This window comes from Pipistrellus kuhlii, unplaced genomic scaffold, assembly GCF_014108245.1.
Source record: "Pipistrellus kuhlii isolate mPipKuh1 unplaced genomic scaffold, mPipKuh1.p scaffold_m20_p_3, whole genome shotgun sequence".
Taxonomy (NCBI): Eukaryota; Metazoa; Chordata; class Mammalia; order Chiroptera; family Vespertilionidae; genus Pipistrellus; species Pipistrellus kuhlii.
Window position 1 is genome coordinate 185,669,724 of NW_023425529.1, and position 10,332 is coordinate 185,680,055.

Sequence of the window (10,332 nt, forward strand, 5' to 3'; positions counted from 1 at the left end):
TATATAGACACAAAAATACCTACGTACAAAAATCTCTCTATCTAGTTTTTAAAATTTAGCATTTCTAGTATATAAAAATATCCACCATCCAATTATCAGTTCACTTTGTCATTTTTCTTTTGTTCTTTCTAGTATAATGGCATATTCAACAGTAAATCAATAATATTTAGCAAAAATAATAGTGAAGTACTTAAGATTTATAAATCAAATCTAATAATGGCACAGCAAACTGTGACATGAATATTTCATATTGCTAATGTGTGCCAGTGAAAGGAATATACTTGAGATTTAACTTAGTTTTTAGGGTTGAATGTGCTGTTGTGGAGCAATTAATTCAACCATAATGCAGAGGCAACAGCTTACACCTCGTCCTTGTAGATTGCAATGTTTCACATATTTGCTATTTTTTAAATATCCACAGTACTTGGTATGGAACTTTCAACTCCACACCCCAAGCAAAATAAAATAGTATCATTATCAGGCTGACTTTTCTCCAAAGACATCAAAAATATGTATCACTCCCCAAGACTTTCATACAAAAATAAAAATTTTTAGATAATTCATTTGAGTTTAAAATCAATGGAAGTTGTCTAATGAATTAATACCACACATTCACAGCTTAACAGGTAGGATTTAGAATTTGGTGTGGGTGTGCTTTATATCAGGAGAGTCCTGACATATGACTTGGAACTGATGTTAGCATTTTGTAATTTGGAGGCAGTGCTTCTTTGATTATCTTTGGAGGTGCTCAGAAATCTAAGTTATAGAATTCAAAACAAAGACAAGCTTAAATACAAAAGGTTGATTTAAGTAGGATTGCGGCATAATAACAGTAATAAGTTTTTATCTAAATATATATATTCTTAAATATACATAAATATATTTTTTCAAAAGTCAAAGAAAAAGTAGTAAAGAGTTATACATCAAATTTTTGAAACAATGGGTATATGTGTATGTGTATTTGTATGTGTCAAAAGACTTTTATTTTTTATTTTCCTATTTTATTAAAAATTATGTGTGTGTGTGTGTGTATTATGTAATTTTCTTAAAGGACTTCAAGTCAAGAAGTCCTTCATAATTATGGTCATCCCTCATAATTCAGAATGAGAAGTCAGCCAAAGTCACTTTCAGTCAATTATTCTAGGTTATAAGTTCAGTAAGGGAATCTGTCTTATTCGTAAATGCAGTCCCTTGTCTCTAGTGAGGTTCTTGATAGAGATAAACGTGGTGAGTGAATAAGTAAACACAAGCCGCCAGCAGGTAGCGATTGGGACATGTGACTACGATGAGCACGGTGGAGTTGCTGTGAGATCCAATAACAAGCAATTGTTGCCCGGCCCATGTGGCTCAGTAGTTGAGTATCAGCCTATGAAACCAGAAAGTTTCCATTCAACTCCCAGTCAGGATACATGCGAGGGTTGTGGGTGTGATTCCCAGTGTGGGTTGTGTAGAAGGCAGCTAATTTAAAAGTGGTTTTTTTTTGTTTTGTTTTTTGTTTTGTTTTGTTTTTTTTTATTGCACTAGCTGGTTTGGTTCAGTAGATAGAGCATTAGCCTGCAGACCAAAGGGCCCTGGGTTCAATTCCAGTCAAGGGCAAGTACCTTGGTTGCAGGCTTCTTGGGTCCAGGCTCTGGTTAGAGGCAACCAATCGATGTGTTTCTCTCTGTCTTTCCTTGCTCTTCCACTCTCCCTAAAAATCAATGGGAAAATATCCTTGGGTGAGGATTAACAATATATATTATGTGTGTCTGTACGTGTGTGTGTGTGTGTGTGTGTGTGTGCGCACACATATTGATTTCAGAAAGAAAGGGAGATAGAAACAACAATGATGAGGAAGAATCATTTACTGGCTGCCTCCTACATGCCCCACACTGGGGATCCATCTTGAAACCCAGAAATCAAACTGTGACCTCCTAGGTCATAGACTGATACTCAACCACTGAGCCATACAAGCTTGGCCATAAAAATAGTTTTTAAAAAGTTATTAAAGTTGCCATTATTTTGTCTTTCATATGCTGACTTTGTAGGAAACAAAGTTGGTACTAGAGAGAAGGAAAAGGAAGGGAAGGGAAGGAAAAGGAAGGGAAGGGAAGGGAAGGGAAAGGAAGGGAAAGGAGAAAGAAAAAGAGAGGAAAAAGGAGGGAGGAAGAAAGCAAATAAAGGAAGAAAGACATATAAATATAGACATAGATATAGGCTAGTAAATATAAAATTATTTTACACAATAGTCTTGCTTTGGAAACATATGAAGCAACAATTCTAATCCTGGATAATTTTCAGTCACATAGAAATCTCTTGTAAAACTACTTATACATTCAAGTTGCAAAGCATTTTAAATAACATCAGCTATTTCAATGTTGACAGCTGCTGACACACTCCCAGAGTCCCCTAAGGAATTCTTGCTGCCAATGATTGTCATAGTAACTGACATCTTGTGCAACAAGTCCTCTGTAAACAAAGAACTTGAATACAGTTTGTCAATGTACAACTCTTACTTATAAGTAATTTTTATTCACAATCTCATATAGACAGATCATTCACATGCAAATTTAAAAGTACTGAGGGACTCGCTTTCTTTGTTTTTGAGATGGAGAGCAAACCTGACCAACAGCCATATCTGTGGCTTATACACTTCACTTTCACCATTATAAAATACTAGAGGCCCTGTACACAAAGATTTGTGCAAGAACGGGCCTTCCTTCCCCTGGCTGCTGGCACTGCCTTCGCTCTGGCCAGAATTGCCTTTCCACTCCCGCCGGAATCACCTTTTCGCCTTCCCAAGCTTCCCAGAGGCCCCTAGCAGCTAGGGTGGTGTGGAACACCTGTGTTGTCACCATGGAGATGAAGCAAGCATCCTGCCCAACCCCTGGCTGCTTGGTGCCTGCATATGCAAATTAACCCACCATCTTTGTTGGGTTAATTTGCATACTCATGCCTGATTGGCTGGTGGGCCTCAGGAAGGTACAGTCAATTAGCATGTTTTTCTTTTATTAGTGTGGATTTCCCATGACTGAATGTGCTAATGAAAAATAACTACTTGTCCAGGCAAATATTGTCAAAAGAACAATAGGGCAATGAAGACCAGACAAGAAAAATGTAATCCATTTGTCATTTCATTGAAGAATCCAATTAACACCAGAGCCATGCATCACGGTAACTCAATATTACTGGGAGAAACATTTAAAAAATGATAGTATTTTGGTTTTATTTTTCTTTAGACGCTCAAAAATATTTTTATAATACTTAACATGTCTGGAAACACAGGATAATATATCTCATATATGGAAAATATGTGAAATATATCTAAACTTGGAAAAAAGTCATATATTCTGATAAAATATACTGGGGAAATTGGTTCACCATTGGATAAATTGATCATATATATATCGCTAGCAAAACCTATCAATAACTGTAATAAATGAAATTTATCTGGATGATCACTTAGTATGTTTAATCACTAGTACACCTGAAGCTAATTTAATATTGTATAATCAACTGATTGAAAAGTAAAAACAATGATTTAAATGAAAAGATTGGTCACCGTGAAATCCAACAAAACCACGGGGGCATCTCTCTGCCTCAGGCAACTCGGCTTCTCTTGCAGATTCGTCTCCAGCTTCAGTTCAGCTCTTGCCCTCTGTCAACCAAGAAAGAGTGTGTTTTAAGATACTCACTTTTTGTCAACTAAGAAATCTTTCTAACATTGGAAAACGTTGTATTAGACCTGTATAAAGCTTGCTTTGAATTCGCATCTGGACAATTCTCTAGAGGAAGATTTATTTTTACTCGTCTTCTTATCATTAGTCTAGAAAAAAACTGAAAAATAAATCCTTTTAATTCTGGCAGAAATGTCTCCAGTGGTATGACCATTAAATGAAATAAATGTAATAATGATTATTTGCAAAATGTAAAGTAATAAACATTAGGCTATATGATTAGCATCTTATTTACAAGAAAACATCTAAGACAGGGAATTTGTAATGTATAGTTGGTCAAATAAACATTACCTGTCTTTAAAAAAAAAAAAAAAATTAGATGCTGAAACCGGTTTGGCTCAGTGGTAGAGCGTCGGTCTGCGGACTGAAAGGTCCTGGGTTTGATTCCGATCAAGGGCATGTAAATTGGTTGCGGGCACATCCCCGGTGGGGGGTGTGCAAGAGGCAGCTGGTTGATGTTTCTCTCTCATTGACATTTCTAGCTCTATCTCTCTCCCTTCCTCTCTGTAGAAAATCAAAAAAATATATTTTTAAAAATTAGATGAATAGAACTTTGATTTTCCCCTGAAATTTTAAACCACCTGCTCTGCTTCCAACGCAGGTAAATTTATTCTGTTAAACCAATAATATAGTTACTTGTTAGCATAATATTGTTCTTAATTTATTATTCAAAAACCGCCCTAAATTGTTAAACAGCTAATCTTCAGAATGCTCTGCATGGAAGATCCATATTGTTTTTCTTCTAAAACCAGAACAGAATCCAATCTCCTCATAAGGATGAGGAAGGATTATAACGGTCCTTCACATGCATATCAACGGAGCACATACCAGTTTCTCCGGAGCCAGCCGGATCTGATAGGTATGTCACACTACTTTCATTTTCCCAATTATGTGCAGACAAGCTAATGGCAGTCATCTGTTAGGAATACAGATAATAACTTTGTTCTGTCTACTCAGAACTATCGTGGGTAGCAAAACAAAATAAAAACCACCTGCTCTTCTGTTGGCCTGTCTCTCCAGTACAGATATGAGGTTAGCACTGTGTGTGCCAAATGCCTGGTTGGCCCAAGGTAAGAACACCTTTCCCTGTGGCTATCCCTTCAACCGCCATACTCATTATTTCCTGTGATGGTTATTTTTTTAGCTAGTTTTTTTAAGCTGCATGGGAAAATAAAGACTCGATCATAGCCAAGAAAATTTGTAAAGAGAAGAGCACTGAAGAGGGTGCTGCCTCTCTGGGTATTAAAATGGATTGTAAGCTATAAAATAATTATAGAGGGCTGTGCAAACAACCCACTATAATAATTCACTAAAAATTAATCTGATGCAATACCATATTCAACAGGATAATTACTAAACGAATCTTCCAGAAAATAGATCCTACTATTTATAAACATTGATTTCATGCTGAAGGTACTATCACAAACAAATGGAGAAGGAATGTATTCTTCAATAAGCAGTGTTAATATCTTAAACCAAAATTAGTTTCAAATAATCAAAAAAGGAATATTTAAATAATAAAAATAAAATGGCATATTTAAATTATTGCTAAATTGGAAGCAATGTATTAATTACTCAAACAACAGAAGCAATTATAAAAGAAAGTGTTGAAGCAAATGCATAGTAACTGCAGTTTCTCAATGCCACAAAAAAAGAACATAAATAAAATTTTTAAAAATTAATGGGAAAATATGCCAAGGTTGATGTTTTTTTTGTTGTTGTTGTTTTGTGTGTTTTTTAAAATATATTTTATTGATATTTCACAGAGATGAAGGGAGAAGGATAGAGAGCTAGAAACGTCGATGAGAGAGAAACATCGACCAGCTGCCTCCTGCACACCCCCTACCGGGGATGTGCCCATAACCAATGTACATGCCCTTGACCGGAATCTAACCCGGACCCTTGAGTCCGCAGACCAATGCTCTACCACTGAGCCAAACTGGTTTCAGCCCAAGGTTAATGTTATGTGTACATACACACATATATACTCTTAAAATAAGTGGGAGTAATAGGAAAATATTAGGAGCCCTGAGGGACCAGGTGTGGGATTTTTCCTAGATCTTAGGTTCTTCTGAAAGGCAAAAATTGGTCATGGTTTCAAACATTTTATTCAACTGTTGTTGGGAAAGTATAAATTTTTAATATAAATTTTTAATATAATACTGAAAAGAGCCAATTAGATTGAAGAGAAAATAAAATATAATTGTTTAATAAATATATACCAAATTAAATTTATATAGTTACTACAGCAATTAAAATAAAACATGATCTAACATTTGGAAAATATTATTAAAATATTATCCTGTGCTCATAAGTGGGTAGAAGGAATATAAATCTGGAAAGTATTTAAAGGTTTGTATGGAGAGACAAAAACATATATATCACTTAATTATTCTAATTCTGATATCCAAGAATATCATCACATATTTAGTTATAAAAATATGTATGAACATTTCCATTGAAATCTTGTTACATAGAATAACGATCTGTAATAATATGGAAATCAGCCAAATGTTCAACAATTAGAAAATAGCCCATTTTACTAGGGCAAATCTACCTAAAAATGATGGCATAAGAAAATGTTCACAATATTTACTGAGAGGAGCAATGTGTAAATTGTATTTAGACTTTTATTACAATTTGGCCATATAAAAAATAGTAAACAGAAATATACAAAATGCAAATATGCTAATGATGGCTGTCTTTGATTGATGACTATGAAGTAATTTTGACTTTTTGTTAGTGTTTTCTCTAGTTTCTAAAGCCAGCACCTAGTCCTGCAGTAGGAAGTGCTTCCTCAGAATGTCCCTTGTGCTCTTCCGCCAACCACACTTTCTCACTTTCTGGTAGTTTCCAATTATTAAAATGTGACTCTGAGATGCAGAATTACTTTGATTTTCTTTGAAATGATAAAGTATTTTGCTACTATCAAATTTACAAAAAAAAAAGATATTTTATGTTATACTATTATTAACATGGATGAGTTTTATGATTTATAATGAATCATTTAGTACCTTTACATATTTTAAATATGTTCATAGTTCATATTTTCTTCCAGCTGTCAAGTAATAAATACCCAAAGAAACAAGTTTAAACAAAATATTATTTGTACTTTACACTTCTATATGTTACCAATTTGTGTAAATATACTCAGTAAGTTTATAAAGAAAAGTGAATTATAGGTAAAACTTATGAGTTTAAAGTACACTACTCATTACAGGACAAAACCGCTGATAAGTAGCAATGAGGTGAAACATAATACTAATTTATTTGATTTGCCTAAATTCAAATGCAAATTAAGAGTAAAGAATTTCTTCAGATCATTGTTGCATTTGACTTAATAATAATAATCACACTATCAAATAGGCATCATTGTTCAGATATGTGATATTACTTTTGAAAAACAAATATGGCAAGTGTGCATCATAGACAGCGCTTTTTGGTCAAATCATTTAAACAAGCGTATTATCTCTCCTGTTCCTATGTCCTGTTCACCCCTACCTCCCAAATGCAAATATTTTCATCTTCAAGCAAGTTCTCCTGCTAAAAAGATATTAAATTCAAAACCCCTCCTTCAACTTAGGCCTTAACTCTTTTTAAAACTTAGTATAATAGCAAAAAGGATTGAAAGAGTATAAACAACCTAATCTAATCTAAGTTTAATGCCAGTAATTGCTGGTGAGAAGCCTTTCTTGGGTGTTTTGTTAGAATTTGTTGTCATGCAAATAAGTGCACAAGCACAATTTTCAAGAAAACATTGACTCATTGCAGTCTGTGACAGACTGCTTCGGCAGCCCTTCGCTTTCTTTTATTCTCATCTAAGCTCTTTCAGAAATTACCTTGTGAGAGCGTACTGGCACAAGTTAGATTGTTTTGCCCACTTCACTTTTATTCCAAATCTATTTCCCCTGAGAAGTCATAACTACTGTAGTATAACATTCATTACTATCTATTTTTATTACTTCTCAGCCTCAGAGCTATGTACCCCTTCTTTGCATTTCTCGTTAAAATGAACACACCTGTAAGCTGTGATCTTATAAAGATGTTCCCTGTCACAGGCTATTGGAAGAGCTTACATGGCATCCTTACTAATCTACATGTGTGTGCAGGGCTTCCTCCTGTTATTCTCTCTTTCTCTTACTGACTCAGCATCTTCGCCTCCGAGTGTGGAAATGACCAGACATTCATTCAACCTGCTCAGTAAGTCTCCCCACACCACCATGAGCAGCTATCCCCTACAGTGGTCTGCAAACGCCTTTGTCAACAGAGCCAACTATCAACAGTGCACGACTGAAATTTCTTTGGAGAGCCACATTTTTTTAACTTAAACTTCTTCTAACGCCACTTCTTCAAAATAGACTTGCCCAGGCCGTGGTATTCTGTGGAAGAGCCACCCTCAAGGGGCCAAAGAGCCACATATGGCTCAAAAGCTGCAGTTTGCCGACCACGGCCCTAGGACGTGGCAATAACCTCCAAAGTCAAGCCATGTGGATTCCTCTGGAAAAGGACCCACTCTTCAGCATCTACCAGCCCACCGCAGGGAGGACATCGGAGACAGTGCAGCTGAGTGAGGACAGGAGCTGGAGGAGTGTGAGCGTGCACTGCGTGGAGCTGGAAGCTGTGACCTCTAACCACGCCTCTGTCACTAGCCGGCTTCAGGAGCCCTGAGGGACCAGGTGTGGGATTTTTCCTAGATCTTAGGTTCTTCTGAAAGGCAAAAATTGGTCATGGTTTCAAACATTTTATTCAACTGTTGTTGGGAAAGTATAAATTTTTAATATAAATTCTGTGTGTATGTGTGTGTGTCTGTATGGAAAAAAAGAAAAAGAAAGGAAGGAGAGAGGGAGGGAAAAAGAGGAAAGAGAGAGAGAAAAAAACAGAGAGAGAGAGAGAGAGAGAGAGAGAGAGAGAGAGAGAGAGAGCGAGAGAGAGAGAGAGAGAGAGAGAGAGAGATTGACTATGGGAATGGCTTATATGATCAGGGAGGTGGGGAAACCCTATCACCTGGCATCAGCAAGCCGGACCATCAGCAAGGCAGACCACCAGAAAGCCAGGGGTGTATTTCAGTTCAAGTCCAAAGGCACAAGCTCCAGAGCACTGAATCAAGGGCAGGAGAAAATGGCCGGCCCAACTCCAGCAACAGTGCAACTTCGCCCCTCTGCATTTTATCTGAGTCAGCTGCTTGGTGGGTTGGACTAAAAGAATAATCTTCTTTCATCAGCCTACAGATTCAAAGTCTGTCTCTTCCAGAACCACCCTCGCAGACACACACAGATACCGTAATTGCCAGTTTTTAGGTATCCCTTAGTCCGGTCAAGATGACATATACAATTATCATTCCATAGTACAATTAAAAAAAAATGTCTTTCTGTGGTCTACAATGTCCTAGAAGACATGTGTGTATTTAAGAGAGGAGTCTGTGGGAGAGGTATTGGATAAAAATAAATAAAACAGCCTGGCTGGTGTGGCTCAGTGATTGAGCAGTGATCTAGGAACCAGGAGATCATGGTTTGATTCCCAGTCAGGGCACATGCCCGGGCTGCAGGCTCAATCACTAACAGGTGGCATGTAGGAGACAGCTGGTCAATAATTCTCTCTCATAATTGCAGTCTGTGACAGACTGCTTCCCTCTCCCTTCTTCTCTGAAATCAATAAAAATACATTGTATAAATGTATTTATACATTTCCCTCTCCCTTCTTCTCTGAAATCAATAAAAAATACATTGTATAAAGTAAAATAAAATAAAACAAAACACGCTGCTAAGGATCTGTTGATGGTGCACATATGAAAGGTCCAGCCAGATGACAGGTAATCAGGAAGTAAACACGGGAGGCAGTGGAGAGTCGGAGTGTGGGGTACCACACTAACCCTGGGAAGGTCAGTACAATTTTAAGACTTCCTGGGCTTTCAATGAATCACAGATCTTTGTTGATGCTGCTGTAGTATTGTCCTACATTCCACTAAACCCGTGTTCCATCTGAAATCATAGACTCAATAAAGAAAAACATAATCTCAATCTCAGAGATTAGATTATCTCACCTTTCATTGATTAAACTAAATGCTCATTCAGAAGGGTCAAGATGACATATACAATTATCATTCCATAGTACAATTAAAAAAAAATTGAGAATCAGTGTGTGATTTAGACAGAAAATGCTGCCCAGCCCCTGAGGAAGTTACAGCAACTGCCGGCCAAGTCATGTTTCCTCTTCCTCATCATTCTGAGCCTTCTGCTCGAGGGGAAAAAATAAAGGTGGGCTTATTGTTCAGTCAGTGAAGCATTGAATTGTATACTCAATAAATGTTTTCTTAAGAAGATTTTTAAAGTCCGGGTGTTCTTTCTGGTTCTCGATGTGTGGTTTTGCACTAGGGACCCAAGTGCCTGTTGGACAGTGTCACTAAGTGTCCTTTCCACTCTCGCTAGGAGCCGCGCGGAGCCTCTGAAGGAAAGAGGAAGCATTGGGAGTAGCTGCTGATCGTGTGTAAAGAATCCTCCTTCGTTTAGTTTGAGACAAATTTGATTAAACCACATCGCCACAGCCACAGCATCCACACACCTGGGCCCAGCCGTGTTTGCAAAGCGTAGTCAGAGGAAATGCTTCATTACGTGTTTTA